Here is a 13349-nt window from a genome sequence, read left to right as displayed (position 1 = left end):
CTCCGACACATATATTGGTCAATCTTTCCTCACACATTCTCTCCATGTGCCCAAACCATTTCAAAACACCCTCTTCTGCTCTCTCAACCACGCTCTTTTTATTTCCACACATCTCTCTTACCCTTACATTACTTACTCGATCAAACCACCTCACACCACACATTGTCCTCAAACATCTCATTTCCAGCACATCCACCCTTCTGCGCACAACTCTATCCATAGCCCACGCCTCGCAACCATACAACATTGTTGGAACCACTATTCCTTCAAACATACCCATTTTTGCTTTCCGAGATAATGTTCTCGACTTCCACAAAATATATATATATATATATATATATATATATATATATATATTTGCGTATATGTATATATATATGTATATTTGCGTGTGTGGACGTATGTATATACATGTGTATGGGGGGGGGTTGGGCCATTTCTTTCGTCTGTTTCCTTGCGCTACCTCGCAAACGCGGGAGACAGCGACAAAGTATAATATAAATAATAAAAATATATATTGTGTTGATAGAAAGCATAACACTGTTGACATGTTTGTTGAAGTGATGCAAAGGCCAGCAGTACGTTTCTGAAACTCACACACACACACACACATACACGTGTAAAACGATCCCCTTGTAAGTACAAATGTAAGTACTTACCAAAAGGTAATCACACTTTACTGATGTATGTAGCACATCAAGTGATAATGTCGATCTGAGAGAACATACGTATGAGCAGCATCCGCGGTAATAGTGCGTTTCATACGTACTATTTCAAATGCCACCACCCCACTCCTCGCCATCCACACGTCCGACACCGCTCATAACCGTCAATTCTGTCTCGGTACCGTCCAGCCCCGGGACGGTTGGGAGTGACGTTGGCTTGGACCAGCTCAAGTGTCGTATCGTATCAATGTGCTCAGGTAACGTACTGTCGTACTCCAGGGTGGTAAAGATGTGCTCATGCATTGCACTGTCATACTGATCCAACAAGCATCATTCTGTCACAGTCAAGGGTCGTGCCAAGACAAAGCCTGGCACTTTTTTTTTGTCAATGACAGCCTGATATCTGGTGACCATCACTGGCACAGGTCGGTTGTGCACCAAACCATGCTACACCAGGTGGTCAGAGTGTGTGGTAACATTTCAGGGACTAGGCTACACCAAGTGGTCAGAGTAGGTGTGGCAACATTTCAGGGACCTAGGTACAACAGGTGGTCAAAGTGAGTGTGGTAGCACAACTGGGCGAGAACTGGTGTAACTCCTTCCCTTGTACGCGACACGAAACTGCCGCACTCGGGTACTGTAGAGAACATATTAGAGCAAGAAGAGGTCTGGATATTTCCCATGGGAAATAATGGAATAATTGACTCTTCACAGAAGGCAAGTAGAACAAGCAGGTAATAATGCGTCACGCTTCATGTGTCGTGAAATGATTTGGAAAATTCGCATGGTCCTTTGCTCCCCCCCCCCCCCCCAACACACACACACACACACACACACACACACACATAAGGGGTTAAGCTGTCATACCGAAGGGGATAAGTCGTTGAACTGAAGGGCAATCATACTCAAGGATAAAGTAGTACTCAGGGGTTAGGTCGCCATACTCAGAGGTTGTCTTTGTACTCATAGGGTTAAGTCGTTATACTCAAGGGGTTAAAGTCCTCTGGGGTTTGCTTTGGTCACATATTAGATGGATTATAAACTAAGCTTTTCTAACACAGTTTAGAAACAAATGGTCGCCACTTCGAGTTATACTGTCGGCTTCACTGCATGACTTACGGTTTGCCCTCTGTAGAAGTACAGTACAAAGAGACTGACTCACGAAGGTCGGAAAACCGTGATAAATCTAGCCCTACAGCATATCTGTTTTTATCATGCAATACTCTGTAATCAGGAGAAATGCTACGTGTTCTGACTGAGTACCGTTATAGGATATGTAGGTTAAGTAACATTTCAACATCGAGGGTAATGTGGACACGAACTGGCAACGCGGCCGTCCACCACCCAACCGCCGCATCTCATTGGATGTTCATAATCTGCAGATAATCTCCGTTCGGTAAATTTGCCTGACATGTAAAAGTCTGCGTGACCGTTTACCTGTCGAAAACAGAAAAGTATACTGTTTAGAGGCATAGCATTTTCATTCGTAAATTAATTTCACGAGATCATGACTGGAAAATCCCGTCTCAACAAAAGCAAAATTTTTTCCAGTATGTGTCGGACGTCTCCATAGTTCTCTGGCAACACTTGTAAAATCAGGAGACAAATCACTAAAGCACTGTTGTGTGTAGGGTTTACCACACACCCATGGACGAACATCCTACGGACTTATGAACGTTTCAGTTAAATTTTATCTTGTTTTCGTTGCTACGCTCACTTCAAAGGACAGGCGATCTTACAAGAACAAAACTCTAAATGGGTAACTCTTTATCCTGATGTATATATTAAGTTCCACGTGGACATTTGTTAGTGTTAACGGCTTCAACAAAGATTAGAAGGTTCTGTTTTGTACAGAAAAATGACGTGAATATCTTTTATCGGCAAAGATGCTGTCTCGCCGACCTATCATCGTACCGAGTGATCGTACGTAAACGAACTCTTGTACGTCAGAAAGCATTGACAGAATTTACTATATTGTAATTGATTATAATACCAACTATTTATGGGTTTACAGTAATATTCTTATGTAATCTTTACATTAATGTACAAGTGTCGCTGAATTTATGCTTCGTAAGAACATGAGAGCGTTAATGAATATATAAAATTTACCACTAACCTTCCTCGTCTGATCTCTCACTCGCAACGATTCCCATATATATTCATAGGAATACATATATATATATATATATATATATATATATATATATATATATATATATATATATATATATACATATATATATATATATATATATATATATATATATATATATATATATATATATAAAGTGTTGCAGAATCCAGTCTCAGTAGACTCTAACGTTATATTCCTGTATTATAGTTTGTGTGTGTGTGTGTGTGTGCTCGAACTTCAGGCTAGTTATGAATATATGATTGTGTGTATGGATATATTGGCGTGTATGTACTCGTGTTTGTCAGTGGTGTGATAAAAGTACACTTCTCTGCCTGGGGAGGGAGCTTTACACTCTGCTATTGTCATAAAAGCTTATGAATTAACCAAAAGTACCAGTACTGCGTCCTTTTGGCAGACCGTGCTCCAACTGTCTGCAGTGTTCTGGAGGAAATGCTTCCACCCATCCTACCAGTACCTTAGCTAAACGTCAGGCTGGTAACGCTGGAGCCTACTCGCCCACCTTTAGGCTGCAGAAATGGTCGTTACCTTGATTACAGAAATATTTTTTAAAGTACAACCACGAGGCATCTTGTCATTTCCACAGGCTTCCGTCGTGTAGTGGTTAACGCTACTGACCATGAGTCACCATGGGCAGGCGTGGGGGTCAGGCTCTCATCAGACTGAACACTGGGCCTAGCCGTCGGCCCACATCCAACCTAAGTGTTCATTCTCCCCTGGTCGGTAAATCGGTACTTGGCTTAGGGTGGTGTGTGTGTGTGTGTGTGTGTGTGTGTGAATGTATACATGATTGGGAGTAAATATAGTGTACTCTGTGTACAAGGTTAAGAAACGGAGCAACATATGTAAAACTTTCTCCCCGTAACAAACATATAAATAATAACGATATCAGCCCGTTAAGCGTTAGCTCACTTGCCTAGCTTCACGTTGTCACACCTAACCTAAACTAGTTTTTTCATGTTAGCACCATCAAAACTCCTGGAGCCGATCTTGTCCACATTTACGACTTACAATAGCGTGGGTGGGTATAATATTTCCCTCTTTGCGAGACTGATTTCTCTTCATCTTTGTACATTCGTTGGACTTTGTAATAAGGTAATCGAACTGCTCGAGCAATAAGAATTACCATAGGTGGTTTCTAATCCAGGGACCTTTAACCATAGAGAAGTTTGCTTTAATTATAATTTTTCTATCAGTAATAAGGCGGGAGCAACGTATACGTCTTTGTCATATATATTAACTTGCTTTTTCTGTTTCCTCTCTTCCTTCCTGTATCCTGCACCTGAATTTCCGCAGCTTAACTCCTGTTTTTCCACCATGCGCGTTTTAATTGTTTCTGTATTTACTTCTATATAGGCGTGGGACCCTGCCTCTTATCCCCTTGTTTCATATGTATTCTTACATGCGAATAATAGTCGCATTTACTTGCTTTAACATTGTTCCGTGTCTACAACTTTTAGTCTATAAAAGTTTGTGTACACCGAAAATTTAAGGCAAGATGCAATTATATATCACATGGCATCTCGGAAGTTGACATATGTACTTATCTATCCTTATTCTTTCGCGTGGGCGTATACATATAAACACATGTATCATTAGATTATCATGAAACCTTAATCGATACAAATAAAAAAAAACGCAGTTCAGACAGTAAAATAACTATTAGATATATATTTACTGGTGAGACCTGGCAGCTATCAGCCTGCCACTGTCATCGGGAGGAGAATCCCTCGTGAATGCGTCACAATTATAGCGTAAAGTGATGATACCTTTATTCATGTTCTATTCAAATTCTTATCCTCGAGATTTTTCTATAATTACGGCTTACTGTCAAAAAGAAATGTTGATGCTGTTGATATATGGTAAGCATTCTTTATGTAGACGGTGCACTCTGGCTACAGGCCACCCCTTGCGCAGACATTGATACCGTAACAGGAATGTCAAAAGCTTTTCATATGCTGTGTGATTCTTAAAACTTATTTAAGATATGTATATCAAGATTATCGGTCCAGTATTCAAGAACAGCTATATTCTAACCATTCAGATGTTTTACGTGCTGGTTTGATTTATTATAATTTTCAGATAAAACACTAGCACGAACTCATACGTTATCGTACGTGTGGCATTTGCTGGTCGGAGGGGATAGGCACTCGTACTGGACATGTCAACTGTGTGTTATACCGAACCGTAATCGCAACCAACAACCAACCTTTCCTCTGTTGTCTTGAGAACGTTGTTAGAGGAAGAAAGTTCCATCAGACAGTGAGTTGTAGGAATTTAATGAGAAAATTGTATTTACTTGTCAATATGAATGACCAGAAATTGTCATTTGTTAACGTTAATGTTTTGTGCCCGTTTAATATGCTTATTTAGTACTCTATTTCTTGTATTATAGGTAGTTTTAAAAATACTGGTGTTAGATTTAACCCCATAACGCTAAGACCGTTATCCGTGTGCGTAATATATATATATATATAAGTCAGTTGATATACATAGAAAAGACGAAGCTAGGACGCCATTTGGTAAACATGTGATTGTCCAAAACATGTAACTGCCTTCAGCATCCTTAGTTGTTGTTATGTACATATAATTTGATATATTTCTCTTTGAACGTGCATTTTTCGCTCGGTTTTGTGTGTGAGCGCACTTTATTTTGTAACATTTTGATATAGTATCTCTTTACTACTGAAGAATATCCTAGATTTTTGTGGGCTTTTTTGTTTTATGTAACCACTGCTGTGAATAACCCAGCGCGGAGGTTCTGAAATCGATTTTCGGACTAGGACTCCAAGTAAAGGACTCAGTCATCATTAGTGCCCATCGGCTTGTGTGTGTGTTTGCGATTAGTCCTGTGAACTGTCATCGGTCACCACCCATATGGTTTAAGAAACACACAAGACTTTGAAAAATGTACGAGCTCCGTATGTTGCTGTGTAGAATTAAAGCCGTTATTCTTTTTTTTCTTATTTTCATACCATTGGCTCCGTATGTTGCTTTGTGTAACTGAAGCCTAGTCAGGTTTGGTTAACACCATTGGCTCCCTCTTGCTGTGTAACTGAAGCTTAGTGAGGTTTAGTTCACACCCTCGTCTTCGCATTTTGCACGTTGTAGCTGAAGCCTATCCAGGTGTAGCATACACTCACTGGGCTCCATGTGTTGTTCGGTGTTCCACCGAGAATTCTGTTTGTTGATTTTTTAGTTTGTGGCAATCTGAGTTAGCTTATGTAAACGGCACCCTTTATTGTTTTCGTATGCAGATTTGAAAGTCATGGACAATATTTGTAATGGAGAAAATGTCGTACCCTTAAGAACCCTACAGACACTCCAGTATTTTTGAACTAGGTCTAGGACACTTGGGTCGCATTTATCGTGCATGAAAACCACATGTAACATTTATGTCGACTTTTTTCCTCATTCTCGATTAAAATTCTTGATATCTCTTGTGATAGATTAATAGCCAATTCATACCAATCTTCCATGCACGGTTGCCACTACCATCACCTGCGAGTTCGACTGATTTCGTCAACCGGTGAGATTGGTTTCATGTTAGTGTGGCAATACCACGCCACAAGGCCACGCTTCATGGTTAGCATCCACGCGTCATATTCTCTGGCACGCCTCCCCCCTTGCTTTACTGTCCACGTCGAGACCCGTGAACGTTTTGTAATTCATACAAACTTTAGCTTAATGACCAATTAGTAGAGTGAATTCAGCAGTATATGTATAACTGGTTTCGTGATGGAAAAGATGTCGGAGAAACTTTTCCGCTGAGGCTGTTAAATTCGTCTATGATAACTAGTGGTAGCTATGATTCTTTCAGCTAAATATTATGAATAATCGGTAAAGGAAAGTGATACGAACGATAAAGGTTAGATGTGAGAATGTGGAACGTAACTAGCCGAGAATTTGATGTCCTGAACATGGAAATTTTATTGAAATTTGGAGGAAATCCAGAAATAGGGTACATTTATCAAAATATTTGTTAACAAAACGGTAATGGATCCTGTTTATATTATCAATTTTACTTAATCAACTCTGGGAAACCTTCGTTGTTCAAGCAACATCACAATACGCTCTACGTTCTGTAGTACAATAGGAAAGAAAAGACAACGGGAGTGTTGCGGCACATGATGCAAGGCTGGACTGGAATCTCAGCATATATATATATATATATATATATATATATATATATATATATATATATATATATATATATATATATGTGTGTGTGTGTATATATATATATATATTTTTTTTTTTTTCATACTATTCGCCATTTCCCGCGTTAGCGAGGTAGCGTTAAGAACAGAGGACTGAGCCTTTGAGGGAATATCCTCACCTGGCCCCCTTCTCTGTTTCTTCTTTTGGAAAATTAAAAACGAGAGGGGAGGATTTCCAGCCCCCCGCTCCCTTCCCTTTCAGTCGCCTTCTACGACACACGCAGGGATTACGTGAGAAGTATTCTTTCTCCCCTATCCCCAGGGATAATATATATATATATATATATATATATATATATATATATATATATATATATATATATATATATATATATATATATAATAAAGGAAAAGTGGGAGACCAAATTGCAGGGGGAAAGATGGAGTGAAAAAGATTTTGAGTGATCGGGGCCTGAACATGCAGAAGGGTGAAAAGCGTGCAACAAATTAGAGTGAATTGGAACTATGTGGTATACCGGGGTTGATGTTCTGTCAATGGATTGGACCAGGGCATGTGAAGCGTCTCGGGTAAACCATAGAAAGTTTTGTAGGGCCTGGATGTGGAAAGGGAGCTGTGGTTTCGGTGCATTATACATGACAGCTAGAGACTGAGTGTGAACGAATGTGGCCTTTGAACAAAGTCTTTTCCTAGCGCTACCTCGCTCACATGCGGGGGGAGGGGGGTGTCATTTCATGTGTGACGGGGTGGCGACGGGAGTGAATAAGGGTAGACATTATGAATTATGTACATGTGTATATATGTGTATGTGTGTGTATTTATATGTATACGTTGAGATGTATAGGTATGTATATGTGCGTGTGTGGACGTGTCTCCCAGTCATCTACACTCCTTCCTTGCAAGTATCATAAAAAGGCCTCTTTTCTCTTTCACTAACAACTTCTTCACCCCACCGCTCACTACCCTTTCTAATCTGCCCACCTCCCACCTTTCCCGTGCCTCATGCATCTTTTGCACATGCCACCACTGCTTCCCTAAATACATCCCATTCCTCACCCACTACCCCTCACGTCATTTGCTCTCACCTTTTGCCATTCTACACTCAATCTCTCCTGGCACTTTCCCACACGTCTCCTTTCCGAGCTCACTCACTCTCACCACTCTCTTCTCCCCAACATTATCTCTTAGTTTTTGAAAACCTCTACAAATCTTCACGTTCGCCTCCACAAGAAGTGATCAGACATCCCTCCAGCTGCCCCTCTCAGCACATTAACATCCAAAAGTCTCTCTTACACGCCTTTCAGTTAACGCGTAATCCAATAATGCCCTCTGACCATCTCTCCTACACACATATGTATTCCCATGTAAATCTCTCTTTAAACCAGGAATTCCCAATCACCAGTCTTTTTTCAGTACACAAATCCACAAGCTCTTCACCATTTCCATTCGCAACCCTGAATATCCCATGTACACCAATTATACCACCAACTGCCACTTTTCTCACTTTCGCATTTAAATCACCCATTACAAATATCCAGTGTCGTGCATCAAAGCTGCTGACATACTCCTTCAGCAGCTAACATCCACACACATTCAAACACCCCAATATTGAGCCTTCGAGGAGGTTGAGCACTCCTCCTTTGAATCCATCTGTTTCCCATTTTAGAAATTGAAATACAAGGAGGGAAGGGTTTCCAGCCTCCCGCTCCCGCCCACTTTAGTCGCCTTCTACGACACGCGCACTTCCGCGTTGGTGCATTCACTTGAAAACAATCCGCCACACAGGCCAACGTCTCGTGACAATTCGACACCCAGGCCACCGTCACTCTGGTCACAGTCTTCACTAAGAACAATACAGTAAACAATCACTCGACACAAGTTACCGAAATGAAGCCATTTCAAAGCTATTTCATCCTGTAACTCAGATAATCTTTATCTTTTCGTCTGAATGAAGGAAGTTTTTAGGTTTGGGAAAGGGGTATGAGCAGGTTCATGAGGCAAACCTTCCCCCTAGGATCGATGGCTAAGGATAAATGGCTTACTGTATCGTTTAATGTAACTATTGCAATTAAGTATGTAATCTTACGTATTACTAGTTTATTCCGGCATTTTGTATGTCATGAGAATGTCACATTGTCCTGGGTGACGGAATGTCATGTGATGCTGTACTGTATGTGACAGATTGTCGTCCTAAGTAACACTGGCCTGTTCAACCGTTTGGAACGAGTGACACCGATTAGTGTGACGGATTTTCATGAAAGACGATTGTTGTGTAACAGAATATGGATGGCGCTGGTCCATTACGGAGTTACGTAACTCCGGCTTTTGACGGATTATATTATGAGTGACTAATCTGTGTGACATTGTAGAATGACGATAACTTGTGACGGTGTGTCATGAATGACGCTGGCCTGTGACGGATTGTCCCAGAAGACGTCTTGAAGGCGTCATGAGTGACGATGGTGTGACGGAGTCCTGAGCGACGCCAGTTTGTTCATATTGGCGGTGACGAATTTTTCTGACGTTAGTATTGACATATTGTACTGAGTGATGGCGCAAACCAAGAGGTGATGATGTTCCTTAGGTCTGTTTACATTAACACATGAGTGCAGTCAAGTTACTATTCACATTATACTTAACCTACTTCGTAATGCGGGCATAAAAACACATCTCGACTCATTTGTTGGTGTCGGTTCACTGAAACTGTAATATACCCTCTCTTTATGACATATTTATGGTTTACTTAACACTTACCGCCCTCAGGTTTGTCTTAACGTTCCAATACACGGGCAAAGATCTTTTTAAAAACTGTACAACATTACGTTAGCGTATCCGCCCACGTTGAGGGACTACGGCGAGAATGATTAACTTTTGAACAAAATGTATGGCCATATTTTTAGAACTTCGAGGTATGTACATTTCTTAGGGAATTTATGACTTACAGAGGTATACATACGTGAAATATGTGCGGAAGAATTATTGAAAAACTGAGGTGTACATATGGCATATATATATATATATATATATATATATATATATATATATATATATATATATATATATACACACACGAAAGTGCACTTGGGAACTTGCCGTGTTTCATTTTCCCTGTACACTGTCAAAGACTTTGGGGACATATGACCGTGAAGTTTCACATTGTCAAAGACTCTAAGGACTTTTTGCCGTTTTTAGTTAGTCAAAGGTGTACATGCTTATATTTTTCTGATACCGTTGACCTAAATTTAATAAAAAAAAAAAAGTGTGCATTACTGAGAATGGAAGAATCTTCCTAGTGACGAAACTGCAAAAGAAGTTAGTTTCTGATTTTTTTTTTTTTTAGCGATTAACACGGTTGCAGAGGGCCTCATGAATATGGCGGTACTGCACTTTGGTTACGGCATAATCTTAGACATGACCCTTAAGACAAAAAGACCATCTTACCCAAGGGTCGTACTGCCGTGCTTATGGGGGAGGGGGTCGATGATTCCCCTAATCAAAATGTCTACAAAGTAATGGCTTCGTTGTGGATGAATATCATGATGGAACTGATCATCCTCATCTGAGATAACCTTGTAAGCAATCACTATATACTAAAGTTAATCTTGGATATCTGATAATACCATGAAATGTAAAGAGTGACACATATGTATAATTTGTCTCTGGTGTTATGATTTTGTAATGGCCCTTGATAGTTATGTCAACTAAGCCTACATGTAATGACCGTTCTGATCCAGGTGATTAACTGTCTAGGATTTCAATAGGGACTATACATAACTGACCACGTATCTAACATTCTGATCATTTGTTGCAAACGTTGAAGACGTGTTCGCTGAAAAGGAGGGGGGGGGGGGGGTTAAGTAGTAAAAGCTGATGTGCCAAAAATTAGTTTTTATTTAAGAGAGATTAGTTTGAATACTCTGAATTTATGTCATTCAGAAGAAATCTCTTGTCAAACTTGTCACACATTATTGCAAAACCAAAATCTAGCAAATCACCCTTTACCCGTTCTAATACAATCGCGTCCCACACGTGTCTTGTACGTCATGAATACCGCGCGGACTCGCTGTCCGTCTCGTAACATTACCTGTTAGTTGAACCTCAACGATACTAATACATACACAAAATAGAGAATTCATGTGAAAAATGTGAAGGTGGAAGGGACGAGAGGATTTCGTGAAAACCAATAGGGAAGAGTTTTGTTAAAGCTTGGCAGCCACTATTAAAATGACATGAAAAAAAAAAAAAACCCACCAAACAGGGAAATTCTAATATGTAGACAGTGACAGCATTAGTGATCGTTAAATTATATGAAAAGGGAGTACCTACAGTAATGTAAATCAAGTGCTGTATAACATATCCTGTTACGTGCAGTTGGGATAATTCCTTTATGGCATTGTTTGTTGGGGCGTCCACGAGACATGTCGAGCACCGAAATATTAGTCATGAGGCAATGACGGCTCTCGTGATACGCTGGAGATATTGCGGTAGCTGGCAATTTTTGAACGGTGCCATCACCGAACTATCGTTTATTCAGTGATTAACTACTAATTAAGAAATGTAGAAACAAAAATAAGGTATTTACTCAGGTATTTAAATCTCAAGTCCTGAGGTATTTTTTATGCGTTGTGTTACACCATATATTATAGGGTTAACAAAAAAAGATGTCGAAATTTGTTAAGAATAATGGCAACGTTTTCACAGGTTGGGTACAAACGGGAGTGTACTGGGTATTTTAGTTCATAGCTCTACACATAACTTGAACTACAATTCGCTGTTTCGTCCTAAACTCATTCATTATTTTTATTATTTGGTAAGAATTTACCAATACGTGCGGTATTAGGTTTTCGTAGGTAGGTAATTCTCTCTCTCTCTCTCTCTCTCTCTCTCTCTCTCTCTCTCTCTCTCTCTCTCTCTCTCTCAAGAAATCTTACCAATAACACTCGAAAGTAGTAACCACACGTGCTGAATCACAGACTAGGGAGTGTTTAGATTCTAGGTATAAGACAGATCCGGTTATAAATGAAATGAGTGGTAAGTTTTAGCGACAGTGGCCCAGCCATACGTGATGACATTCATTCATCACACATTACACCCGGACAGGCATTGAGACCTTACACCTTAAAGCTGTGTCCTCACAGACAAACTTTACTTCCAAAAGGTCCTTAGTGCACCTGAACCCAGGACAAACCTTTTAAATTTTGTGTACGATGCATTTTGAGGCCTTGATAGAAAGGTAAAATGTACTTAGTTTCTATATGTATTCCTGAGAAGCAAATAACATAGTGTATGTGTGTGTGTGTGTGTATATATATATATATATATATATATATATATATATATATATATATATATATATATATATATATATATATACACACTTCCCACGTATTCCCCGCTTGTCGTAGAAGGCGACTAAAGGGGGCGAGAGCGGGGGACTGGAAACCCTCTCGTATTTCATTTTCTAAAAGGGGAAACAGAAGGAGTCAAATGGGGAATGCTCATCCTTCTCGAAGGCTCAGACTGGGGTATGTGAATGTGTGTGGATGTAACCAAGATGAGAAGGAAGGAGAGACAGGTAGTATGTTTGAGGAAAGAAACCTGGGTGTTCTGGCTCTGAATGAAACGAAGCTCAAGCGTAACGGGGGAAGAATGGTTTGGAAAAGTCAGAGGCTAGTGGGAGGACAAGAGCTAGGGAAGGAGTAGCACTACTCCTGAAGCAGGAGTCGTGGGAATGTGTGATAGAGTGTAAGAAAGTAAATTCTAGATTGATGTGGGTAAAACTGAAAGTGGATGGAGAGAGATGGGTGATTATTGGTCCTTATGTACCTGGTCATGCGAAAAAAGATCATGAAGCAAGTGTTCTGGGAGCAGCTTAGTGTGTTAGCAGCAGTGAGGGTTCAGAGAAGGTAGAGTATGTGTAGATCAGGTGTTTGCCTTGAAGAATGTGTGAGAGAAATGCTTAGAAAAACATAGATTTATATGTAGCATTTATGGATCTGGAGAAGGCATATGATAGGATTGATAGAGATGCTTTGTGGAAGGTCTTAAGATTATACATTGTGTGGGAGGTAAGCTGCGAGATTTTTTTCTTTTTTTTTCACCAAAGATGTAAGGCATGCGTACGAGTAGGAAGAGAGGAGAGGGATTGGTTCCCAGTGAAGGTCGGTTTCCGGCAGGGTTGTGTGATGCTCCCATGGATGTTTAATTTGTTTATGGATGGCGTGGTTAGGGAGGTAAATGCAAGAGTTTTGGAGAGAGGGGCGAATATGCCGTCTGTTGGGGATGATGAGGCCTCGGAAGTGAGTTGTTCGCCAATGATATATCTCTGCTGAATGATTCGTTGGAGAAACTGC

General features: G+C 40.2%; 1 protein-coding gene across 2 annotated transcripts in view; it reads left to right on the top strand.

Moving 5' to 3' along the window:
• Nucleotides 1–4933: 4933 nt before the first annotated feature.
• Nucleotides 4934–13349, top strand: part of LOC139760837 (uncharacterized) — a 29424-nt gene continuing 21008 nt past the window's right edge. For both annotated transcript variants that reach the window (XM_071684497.1, XM_071684500.1), the window contains exon 1: nt 4934–5079. The gene's annotated coding sequence lies outside the window, so the exon portion shown is untranslated. The remainder of the gene's footprint in view (nt 5080–13349) is intronic.

Source organism: Panulirus ornatus, chromosome 38 (assembly GCF_036320965.1).
Source record: "Panulirus ornatus isolate Po-2019 chromosome 38, ASM3632096v1, whole genome shotgun sequence".
NCBI lineage: Eukaryota > Metazoa > Arthropoda > Malacostraca > Decapoda > Palinuridae > Panulirus > Panulirus ornatus.
The sequence above is the reverse complement of the archived record's forward strand: the minus strand, read 5'-3'. Positions and strand labels throughout refer to the sequence as shown.